General features: G+C 37.9%; 1 long non-coding RNA gene across 4 annotated transcripts in view; it reads right to left on the bottom strand.

Annotated features, from left to right (window-relative positions):
- Positions 1–6,148: 6,148 nt before the first annotated feature.
- The window catches only part of LOC126494131 (uncharacterized), a 26,998-nt gene continuing 20,895 nt past the window's right edge, over positions 6,149–12,251 (bottom strand). For all 4 annotated transcript variants that reach the window (XR_007589952.1, XR_007589954.1, XR_007589953.1 and 1 more), the window contains 2 exons: positions 9,867–10,083; positions 6,149–7,138 (listed from right to left, as the gene is read on the bottom strand). This is a non-coding gene — a long non-coding RNA (uncharacterized lncRNA). The remainder of the gene's footprint in view (positions 7,139–9,866; positions 10,084–12,251) is intronic.

Below are 12,251 nucleotides of genomic sequence, written 5' to 3'. Positions count from 1 at the left end.
CTCTAATTGGTCTTTTAAAACCAGATCAGGTTTCCCTGCTGGCCAGAGGCTCCTCTTGCAAAGTTCCCTCGTTCTGTTTCCTGGCTCCTGCCAGGGGCCAAGATCCCTCTCACCCCTCAGACGGGTCTTCAGGAAAAGAACCAGGTTCCCTGTTTGTCAGGGACCTCGTCAACCAAAGGCCTATCTCTTTGATTTAATTGTCCTGGGGCGATCTGCTCTTGGTGTTGCACTGGTCCCTGTCGCCTGCGTTGTCTGCCACTGTGTCAGTACCCGCCGGTCCCGGCCGCTGCGCCAGCTATGTCGCCCGCCGTGCCTGTCCAGTTCCAGCCGCCGCTGCCGTGCCGGTTCCGGCCGCCGCTGGTGCCGTGCGCCGGTTGGAGTTTTTCTAATGCCTTCTGTGTGGCAGTATTTGTAAATAGATATTATTTAAATATACCTTAAACGGAATATTTTATTTTCTCCAACTATGTTGATTGAAAGCTTTGCTGGATATAGTAGTTTGGGCTAGCATCTGTGGTCTCTTAAAGTCTATTAAACATCTGTTTAAGCTTTTTTTGGTTTTTGGAATCACCGTGGAGAAATCAGGTTTAATCCTAGTAGGCCTGCCTTTATATGTTACTTGGTACTTTTCCCTTTGAGTTTTTTTTAATTCTTTCTTTGTTTTGTGCGTTTAGTGTTTTGATTATTATGTAGCAAGGGGATTTTCTTTTCTGGTTCAATCTATTGAGTGTTCTGTATGCTTCTTATACCATGATAGGCACCTCCTTTTTTAGGTTAGAAAAATTTTCATCTATGATTTTGTTGAAAATATTTTCTGGGCTTTTAAGCAGGGATTCTTCGTTTGCTATTTCTACTGTTCTTTGGCTTGGTCTTTTCTTAGTGTTCCATATTTTTTCTATATTTTATATCAGTATTACTTTAGATTTAACATTTGATTGTCTGATTATCTATTTCTTCTATTGTATCTTCAATACCTAAAAGAGATTTTCTCTTCTGTCTTGTATTGTTTGTGAAGCTTGCTTCTGTAGTTACTGTTTGAGTTCATTAATTTTTCATTTTCAGGATTCCCCCAGTTTGTGTTTTCATTATTACTTCTATTTCCATTTTCAGGTATCAAACAGTTTTATTCATTGAGTTCAACTATTGGTTTGTATTTTGCTGGCTTTTTTAAGGAATTATTTTATTTATTTCCTTTGATTGTTTGTGTTTTCTTGGATTCCTTTTAGGGGCTTATCAGTTTCTTCTTCCAGGACCTCTATTATCTTCATATAGTTAGATTTAAGGTCTTTTTCTAGAGCTTCATTTATGTTGAAATATTCAGGCTCTGCTGTGGTGACATAGTAGTCTCTCCCTGGAGAGCTCTACTGATTATTTTTTTATTTTGTTGTCTTGACATCTAGGTTTGGGATGGTAGTAGCTCTAGGCACTGATTTATGTGTTTATCTATGATAGGCAGGTGCTTTGTTCCCTGGTTAGTTGCCTGTGTTTTCAGGGATGCTCAGCAGGTGTGTTCACAGGGAATAGTCGCTGGACTAAAGACTGGGATACAGTGATGAGTGGCAGGAGGTTAGAAGGGTATGGTTCCTGCAGTCCACAGGAACTGTTAACATGGATGCGGGGTGTCTGCTGCTGGTGATCTGTTATAGCACTAGGGACAAAACTGAGAGATGGGGTCTAGGGAACCAAGGAGGGAGAGAGGAGAAGGGCTATGGGAAGCCTGCCTGGCATGGCCTATTTTTGAGTAGGAGGTGCCTGCTGGAACTGGGGTCTGGGATACTGCAACAAGTGTGTGGGGGGTGGGTGAGGTTAGGAGGGGATGGTCTATAGGATCCACAGGAGGTCTGGGCAAAAATGAAGAGAGGCTGTAGATGGTAATCTGTTGCAGTGCAAGGGAGAAAGATTTGCATCTACCAGAGCAGAAAGAGCTCTAATATCATAATGTTAGGAAGCAAGTATTTTAGTGTGACAACAATTATCTATAATTGATGGTTTTTACATAAAGTCTATTTCACCCCACTGTAAGTTGTGTCTTAGAGAAGAGTCTTTAAGCAACAAAACATTAAAATAACAAATGATTATATATGTGCATCAATTTAAAATGTCTCTATAGAGAAAACATAAAAAAATCTTTTTATTCAGTCATTTTTTCAATGGTAGTTAATAATTAATTCTGAATATGTTAATTCTGAACTTTAAAAAGGTTGTTGTTCACATATTAAAACATAAACATAAAAAGTCTTTGTCTTTTATTTATCTGGAAAAAGATATCCATTTCTTGGTAAAAATTACAGGATATTTAGATGGAAAAAGTGTATGGAAAGAGACACAATTATCTTCTATACTATTAGGATACATTTCTGCTTCAAGTTCTAAAAAATATGCAGGTAAAAATTATGAACAGCCCCATAAGGACATGCTACTAAATGTTTCTCTTAGTTCCGAGTTGCAGATCACCTAGAGCAGGTGATGTGGACTGGAGGGAAACAAGACTCAGCAGTCATAAGAATTAGCAAACCCAGATGCACAGAGACGGCGGTGTATGCCAAGTCCAGAGCAAGCCAGTGAGAGAGGCACCAACACTACCAATCTCAAAGATAAAGCTGGGTGCTTGACAGGACTAGGCTTTGGATGACTAACTGCCTTTGTTCCTATTCTTATACCGTGCCCTACATGGAGATATGATAAGAAATCTCTGTAGGTTGATTCAGTCTTCTCAGAATGAAGGCTTTTGAATAGTGTGTAGTTTAAAGATTCTCTTGAAAAGAAACTGTTCAGCGTCATATGGAAATACATAGACACAGAATACCTTAACCAGTCCTGAATAATAAAAGAATTATTTTTAGCTGCATTAGCTGGATGTATCCACTATCCCTGATTTCAAGCTGTACTACAGAGCTAAAGTCATAGGAACTGAATGGTATTGGCTCAAAAACAGACATACCAATCAATGGAATCAAAATGAAGACCAGACATAAATCCAAATTCCTAGTGACAACTAATTTTTTGTAATGAAGCCAGAAACACACATTGGGAAAAAAGATATATTCCACAGCTGGTGCTTGTCAAACTAGATGTATTTATGTAGAAGAATCCAAATACAGCCAGGTTGAAAGAGATATAGAGAGTAGTCAAAGTCAGGGAGATACCATGTAGCTGCTGAAAGAGAAGGACATTCTGGAATTTTACTCTGTAAGTCACAGCCTCGTGGAGATACATAAGTAATAGGGTTAATTTAAGATGTAAGAGTTAGTTAATATGAAGCCTAAGCTAATAGGCCAAACAGTGTAGTAGCAAAAAATAAAGATAAAGAAGAAGAAGAATCCAAATACATCCATACATATTACCCTGAACAAAATTCAACCCCAAATTAATCAAGTCCTCAACATAAAACTATTATTTATAGTTTAGTATATTTATGGTATTGCCTAGTGTACAAAACAAGTACATCTCTGACTCTTGTGCCTTTTCTTGAGTTTTTTGTTTCTGTTTATTAATTCCAATGCATTAAAATCTATTTTATCATTATAATTATATAAAAATCCTTTAGAAACCTGTCTATTTTTTAATGAAAGGCAAAAGAGAATGAGTCCCAATGGGAGTGGAAATAGGCAGTAAGTAGCAGAAGTAGATAGAGTGGGAAAAATAATCAGAATATATTATTTGAGGAAAAAAATCTTTTCACCGTGAAAAGAAAAATAGAAAATAATGAATGATACAGTAATAGAGACAACATGGTAGTAGCATGGGAAAATAAACTGGTAAACCAGTGAAATAGAATAAAGATCCAGAAATAAAGTGACAAAGCTATGCCCAGTTAATTTTTGACAAGAAAAGCAAAATATCCATTAAAAAGAGGCAGTATATTCAATGAATGGTGCTGCCAAACCTGGATTCTATTCGCAAAAAAAATGAGCGTGGATTCATTTTATCCATCATACAACAATCATTTCGATATGGAACAAAGACTTTAGTACCAGTGAAATTAAAATGCCAATCAACAAACTGGCACATGAAGTGAACAGACAGTTTAAGAATAGAAAGAAAGAAAAGAAAGGAAGTAAGGAAAGGAGGAAGGAAGAAAAAGAAAGAAAGGAAAAAAGAAAGAAAAGTGATCAATGAGTATCAAGAAAAATGACTAATTTCATATCACTGGTTGTCAGGAAAATGCAAACTAAAACCACTTTGAGAGACCACTTGAGTCGGGTCATAATGACTCTCATCAACAAATCTGAGAATAAATGACAGGATGTGGGGAGAGAAGACTCTTTTTACACTATTGGTGGGGGCGAAAATAAAGTCAGGTTGAAATCAGTTTGGATATTTTTCAAAAACTTAAAAATATAACTATCATATGGCTCAATTGTTTCACTCTCCTGGACATATATTCAGAGAGCTCCTTACCCTACAAAAGAAACTTTCACTTGCAAGGTTTTTTAATTATTTCTAATTTTTGAGAATATAATACATTGTAATTACATCATTATACTCTTCAGTTTCCACCATACCTTTGCTTATACCACTCCTGTATTCACTAGGGCAAAAAACTGGAATCAATCAAGATGTCCATCAACAGGTGAATGGATAATGAAAACTGTAGATAGAGATAGATAGATGATAGATAGATAGATAGATAGATAGATAGATAGATAGATAGATAGATAGATAGAAGGATAGATAAGAAGATGAGAAAGGACTGATGGAGGTAATGGACATACATTATGAAAGATGATATCAAGTTGAATATCAAGATTGTTTTTCTAAATTCTAACTCTGAGATGGATTTTGTTGTTGTTTGGTGATGGATAAGTGAATCTAAACATAATTATCAGTGAAAATGTGAAATCCGATGTGAAGACCAATAGCTTCATAAAGTACATTCTGACTGTATAGAAGTTTAAAGATGTGTATAGATTTTGGTTTTGGTTAAACTTAGTGTGTGGTTATATAAATTAAATATATATGATAAAATTAAATAAAACAACACCAGCAAAAGGACTGATGCTCTAGTAATGTGTGTGACAGGACAGCACTGACACTTTCTATCTAATAGAAATTACCTAGATGTCCTCCTGCAGCTTGGGACTGGAGGGCCCTAGAATTCCAGGTCTGAAAAAACGACTCCTGGATGCAAAATGATTGCACTTGGGTGCTTTCCCATTTCCTGGATCCCTGCAAACCCAGAAAGCTTTCACATAAGTAGCAATCTGAGGTCACTTACTTTCTGGTTTTCCTTCCTGTGTTAAAACTTCTTTGCCTCTGGCATTCCCTATGGTGTGATACCTTGCAGAGCCTTGATGCCCAGTGGGGGAGAAGAGGAATGAAGGAAGGACTTGGTCCTGTCTCAACTAGATTTGCCAGGCTTAGTTGATGCCCACGGGAGGCCTTACCCTCTTTGAGGAGTGGATAGGAAATGAGGGAGAAGGTGGGAGAGGGAAACTGTGGATGGAATGAAAAATGAATTTTAAAAACTTCAGATGTGCTTTGTAGTCTGTTTTACATTCCAACCCAGGACACAGACTCTGTGGCCTCTGGCTTGGAGAACCCTTTCCTCTCTGCTCTGTTCTGCTGTTATGCTTTGCTGTTGTGTAATCTCAGGATTTTCACCTGTTTACATGGGTGGCACAATTTCCATTCCTAGCAGTAGTCCTTTGGGCATGCCCTAGCACATTGGTCTGACTATGCTTTGAACCCTGGGGGAAAGAAGAAAATGTTCTCTTTCATCCCACTGAGCATCTGGGATAAAAGAGTCTTCTGCAATCTCTCCAAGTTTTCTAGGGTAGAGATGCCACTTCTATCCAGAGTTTTTTTGCAAGGTTAACACCTAAATTTTAACTCTGTGTATTGCCTCTCCCTTCTGTTTTTTGTTTATACAAAAGCAGTCCTGCTAACCAAAAGGAAGCTTGACTTTGGCCAGTTCTTGCTGGAATGTAGCATTCTATAACTATAAGAACAGTTGAGACATGGAGGATGGGATAGGAGAATATATGTAAAAACTGAATGCTGGGAGGAAGAAAGGTGAAGTAGGAGAGAGCCACCAGAGTCAGACATGCTGAATCTTTCCCGGTAAGCCACTGCCACATGGCGATATACAAATTAATAGAAATGGGTTCAATCAAGACGTGAGATTTATCCAATAAAAGGNATCAAGTCCCCCTCCTCATCAGCCCAAAGAACAATCAGGGTTCCCTGACCTGTGGGAAGTCCAAGGACCACCCACCTCAATCCAGGTCTAGTAAGGTGAGCATCCAAACTGCCTAGGCTCCCACATAGCCAGTACATGCAATAGAATCAAAAACCCATTGCCATTGTTCTTGAGTTCTCAGTAGTCCTCATTGTCCACTATGTTCAGCAAGTCCAGTTTTATCCCATGCTTTTTCAGACCCGGGCCAGCTGGCCTTGGTGAGTTCCCGATAGAACATCCCATTGTCTCAATGTGTGGGTGCACCCCTCACCGTCCTGAGTTCCTTGCTCGAGCTCTCTCTCCTTCTGCTTCTGATTTGGACCTTGAGGTTTCAGTCCGGTGCTCCAATGTGGGTCTCTGTCTCTGTCTCCTTTCATCGCCTGATGAAGGTTAATATTCAGGAGGATGCTTATATGTTTTTCTTTGGGTTCTCCTTCTTATTTAGCTTCTCTAGGATCACTAATTCTACGCTCAATGTCCTTTATTTATGGCTAGAAACCAAATATGAGTACATCCCATGTTCCTCTTTTTGGATCTGGCTTACCTCACTCAGGATAGTGTTTTCTATTTCCATCCATTAGTATGCAAACTTCAATGGAATGCAAACTTGTGCAACCACTTTGGAAAGCAGTGTGGCAGTTTCTCAGGAAATTCAGGATCAACCTACCCCTGGACCCAGCAATACCACTCTTGGGAATATACCCAAGAGAGGCCCTATCATACAACAAAAGTATATGCTCAACTATGTTCATAGCAACATTGTTTGTAATAGCCAGAACCTGGAAACAACCTAGATGCCCTTCAATGGAAGAATGGATGGAGAAAGTATGGAATATATACATATTAGAGTACTACTCAGCAGTAAAAAACAAGGACTTCTTGAAATTAATACAATTTCTGTGTGGTTATTTCAGGGCTAAGCTAACCGGATGGCAGAGATGAATAAGCAGCTCCTCCCTGCAACAAGGACAAATACAAAAGCAGACAAAAATATATATTTTAGGGGCTAAGAAGCCAAAGATAACATGTGACATACAGAATTCCAACTCTCCAAACTATTTGGAGTTCGAGTAAGTCAGTCTTGAAGGGAGTTTAGTGTAGGTTCAGCCTCCCCCCATCCCAAAACATCAGTTAATAGTTTCCTCTTATTTTTAGGCCGGCCCTGCCTCACTACTGAACAGAGGCTTTCAGTTTCGTTTCTCACTCAAAGTTCTTTTCTCAGTAATGCTTATTTATATTCATTCATGGGTGAAAGGAGAGTTGTAAGTCTACTGTGTGTCTGTTGATTAACCAGTGTTTTTAGCAAGCTTTTTACAAAAATGTTTTCCTTTTTTGTTTTCTTTTTTCTGCCTTTTTTCTTGTGCTGTCATTTCCCAATTTGTGCTCCATTGAAATTTTGAAGTAAGAAGACTTGGTAGCACAGTCATTTTTTTTGTGTGTACATTCAGGGCCTTGGGAAAGCTTTCCCAGTCCTCAGTATTATTGTGTGTGGAGACTGGCATGCTGTGTACACTGGAGCCAGGATGGAAGGAAAAAAACTGCTTTACTCTAGCTATCCTGGAGTGGGTTGAGTCCCTGAGGCCACTTTAAGCAATAGTTGTGCAAATAAAAAGACCAAATGCTGCTAAGAAGCAAGGAGGAACATCCTCTGTTGACAGTCAAGTTCCTTCCTTACTCCATGGTAAACTATACTTTCCCTAGAAACGTGGTTATCTGTCTTATAGACAAATATCTGAATCAACTCCTAAAGTAAGTGCGGAGGTAAAGATATTCTTACATTCAAATCAAAGGTCTTCAACCACAAATTTCAAAAGAATGTATTTTAAAATGTTATTCCCATAGGGATTACTTGAAGTTTCATGGAGTATTTCAATGTCCTATTTGTTATAATTTCTTCAAATTTTCTTCCAATCCAACCATATTCTCAAATGGAAAGCCTTTAAGTTACTTATAAACTCATAGTCCATTGCAAGCAACAATCACTTAGATAAATGTTCATTTCTCTTCTAACTACTTTGTAGAAAAAAGTGTCCAGCTTACCCTCAAATCCTCTTCCAAACCTGAGCTCTGATGATTTTCCTTTGGAACTAAGCAATTCTGGTTAATTTAGCTAGTTATCTTGCTCCTAGTTGTCGCTGTCTCTTATTTGCTTGTATTAGATATACCCTTTTCTATGCCTAACATTTATGTGGATTCTGGAGATGTGTACATTGGTCCTAATCCTGCATAGTCAGCACTTTATCCACAGAGTTATCTCCCCAGCACCTGCCTGATTTTGTGACCTCTGATTCAAAAAGCATGGCTTTCTACTCTCATCTAGCTTCCTCTTCCTAAAAGCTACTAAGATATCTAGCTGTCTTTCCTGTTTCGGTTTTCCCTCAAACTCCAAAATAAAAAAAAGAGATCCTTAATTTTTATGTAATATTAGTTATTTATATACTGTACTCTGCATTCCCTAGAGACACAACTCATGATATAAACAGAAATAACAGAAGACTCCTTCCAGCAAGGAGGACTTGGAAGATTGCCCTGCTGAGAGTAAATTCTGCCCCTGCCCTTATATAAAGCCCGCTGTCAGAGATGTAGCTGGCAGTCTACAGCATTGCCTCCTCCTGGAAGGATCACACTCTTCCTGCACTTCTCTCTGGAGCAGCAGACTTGCCTCAAGGAGACAGGTAAGTGGAAGAATAGGTGGGAAGCAGGATGTACAGTAAGTTCAAAACGGAATAGATAACACCAAATAGAAATTGCTGGAAGGTTAAAGGAGCCATTAGAAACACAGTGATTATGACATGCTGATACTACAAAAATAATTTGGTACTGAATCTGAAGTTCACATTGCCAATTGCTCCCCCAAAAACATGAAATGAAGCCAACCCCAAAGAAAACGGACTTTACTGTCTATCTATGACTTCCATCTTCAAGTGTTAGTGATGTGGAGGACTTTTTATGTAACCCCAGGATAAAAAAAAAAAAAAAAAAGAAAGCTTCTCCTCTTCAAGCAAAGTTTCTTGCATTCTCACAAGTTTTAGTTGGACCTAAGACCTTTTCCTCTGGAACCGGTAGATGCATTTTCTTTTCAGAAAAGCACATTACATGTTTTCAAGTGACAAGGCAATCTGAAATGAAGGGAGATGACAAGTGTACTACTCTTAGACATTAGCATACTGTGCAAAAGAGAAGGGTCACTGAAAGGTGAGGGAAATAACTTGAGCAAGAAGGAAAAACATTAGCCTCTGCTCTGTCTGTCACAGCAGGAGAAAGCAGACCTACAGTGAAACCTAGTCATTTGGAGGAGGGAGAAGGAGAGGACAATCCCAACAACTTCCTCATTTTCACAAAGTGCAAACATTAAGGAGACAAAGTAAGTACAAATTTCTGAATATTCTTAAAACTATTACAATAATAATAAAACTAAAATTATTTTAGTGAAGATAATGGAGACATATGGTAAACAAAAACTAACTTGATCATTTGTGTGACCAAATAAAATCAAGACCACATTTTTGAAAACTTATTGCAGAAAATATAAAAGGACATTTGTAACAAGAAAACTAATGCAATATTAACATCTTATAATCATAACAAACGCCATGGGGAAAGGGATCTTTACTTATATTTGTAATGTTTTGTTGTTAATGTGTGGCTTTTGCATGATGGGGAAAGCATACTTGCTACAACTCACAAGAGGAGGTCAGAGGACAGCTCTGTGGACTATCTTCTTTGACGTTTATGTGGGTCCCAGGGTTCAAATTCCCGTTGTCAGGCTTGTGTGGCGAGTAGTCACTGAACCATATTACTGGCCCAGAACAGGGTTTTTCTTGTATGGGAGGATGGACACGACTAGGAAGAGGCCAATAGGAGCCAATCAACTACTTACAGATTGGTTTCCCTGAATTGAGCTAGGAGAGAAAAAAGAAGAGTTAGTTATAACCTGTCTCTGGTGGAGGGTCAAACAAAGTTCAGGAGCAGGAAAAACTTAAAGTTTCATTTACTATTTTGATTTTAATAATTCATCGTGACTAAATAATTACAGTAATCTTTTATGAGACAATGACCTGGAATCTGAATTGGCTAGGTCTGGCCTGACTTCAGTTCAAAGGGATGGAGCTAACTTTTACATGATTAAATAAGGTCTTGTCTAACTTTTGCATGATTCTTTATTCAGTATTTTATATTCTTTATACACTTTAGGAAGTAAGGTCAATCTGTAAAGAGTGAAGCTTGACACTAAGTATCTTACCAAAGCTGTTAGGATGAAAACCAGGAATACAGCATTTCCAAAGAAGCTTGGCATCTAGGTAAAGAAATATATAATGGTTTAAATAAAATGAAAAGATACAGGATATTTGCTCTACGTGGTCATGTTGAGATGAACACATGCAGGGAAATCAGTGGTCCTTAAATTTGTCACTAGGGTATTAGCATGGGAGATATAGATTCAAAGAGAGAGAAAAATGTATGCATGATTGAGCCATCCTGGTCTGGTGTGGTTCTGCACATCATGGATTCATCAAAGTCTCAGAAACTAGAAGGTGGTCACCCCTGCAAGGTGGTCCCATAATTGTTAAATTGGTCATCTTTTCACCCATCACAGGGAATGGAACCTTGCCCTCATAAAAAATTCTCATCTAAGAGGTTATTAGTTTATTCCTCTGAGTTTTCCTCTTCTGGGATTCAATACCGCTCAAGAGGAAATGTTACGGACAATAACGTACCTCTGTGACTTCAGGCCAAGTACAGACACAATGAAGGCAGAGATGTCAGTCTTACCCTGTTTCAGTTACTGTGGGTAAAACTAGAGTCAATGTTTTCTTAAAAGCTGTTTCTATGTCCACCAGCGCCACCAACTGGAACACAAGTGTCCAAATACAGGAGCTCATTTCAGATTCAAGGACACAATAGGTATCTTATTTACCTCCACTTTATTTAGCAAATATGAAAAAGCTTCAAGGCCACCTGTATGCAGATGTTTCTGTGAACATTACTTTGCAACTCCTTTGTGAAAATACCAAGGGATATGATTGCATATTCATATGCATAAATATATAGTTTTTCAGAAAACCCAGTCTTCATAAATGGTGTTAGCCTATTGGAATTTATAAGCATGGAGTATTGTTAGGAACACAGATGTTACTCAAAAATAATAATAATAATAATTCTTGATTGCTTTCACTTGAGTTTCCAAAATGACACATCATGTAAAAAAAGAAAAAGAGAAAAAAAGAAATGTTTTCTAAACCTATAATCAATCTGTAAATTCTTGTGAAGAGCTTACCAGAATTTTTGACCCAGTCTTCAAGTGTGCTGTTCAATTTCATTCTATTGGTTTTTAAAGGTTGCTTGTGTTTTGAATGACACTACTCTATTACATATTTTATATTTTCTCCAAGCCAACAAATCAGCTTCCTGTTCTCTTCATTTTGCCTTTTAAAGAGCGGAGATTTTTACATTGAGTGAAATGGTACTGGTCAGTTTCCTATCACTGTAATTAAATATCTGAGAAAATCAGCTTAATGGAGAAAAACTTGATGATGTTTAGAGTATCTGAGAATTCAGTCCATGATCAGCTGATTCCAGCTCCCAGTAGGAGCAACCAATTGGTAATAAGCCCTTTAGCGTGTCACTTTGAGTGGCAGTTAGAAACAAACTATGACATTAACAAATGCTTTTTTCAATTTGGTTTTTATCTAAAATGCTATAATTATACCAGGATTTCATCTACTTTACTTTTGAAGAAATAGAAGTTTTATGTTTTGCATTTAACTTCATAATCCATTTAAACTTTTATTTCATGTTGTTTTATAAATATTTGTGAGATGGTTTCTAGAGAATTTCATACAATATATTTTGATCCTATTTATCTAATTCTGCCAACTCTTCCTGTCACATCTCCCTACCCTACTGACTGAACTTTGTATCCCTTTTTAATTTTATTTTTATTTTCTCCACACTCTCCATGTTCAATCTGTGCTGCCCATATATTCTTGGATGTGTGGCCATTCACTGCAGCCAAGACAACTTGACAAGGGAAACACCTTTTAAAAAAAACTAACTCGCACTCTCCCTG

The sequence above is a fragment of the Alexandromys fortis genome, unplaced genomic scaffold (genome assembly GCF_014885135.2).
Source record: "Alexandromys fortis isolate MF-2015 unplaced genomic scaffold, M_Fortis_MF-2015_v1.1 scaffold_329, whole genome shotgun sequence".
In the NCBI taxonomy this organism is placed as follows: Eukaryota; Metazoa; Chordata; class Mammalia; order Rodentia; family Cricetidae; genus Alexandromys; species Alexandromys fortis.
The sequence above is the reverse complement of the archived record's forward strand: the minus strand, read 5'-3'. Positions and strand labels throughout refer to the sequence as shown.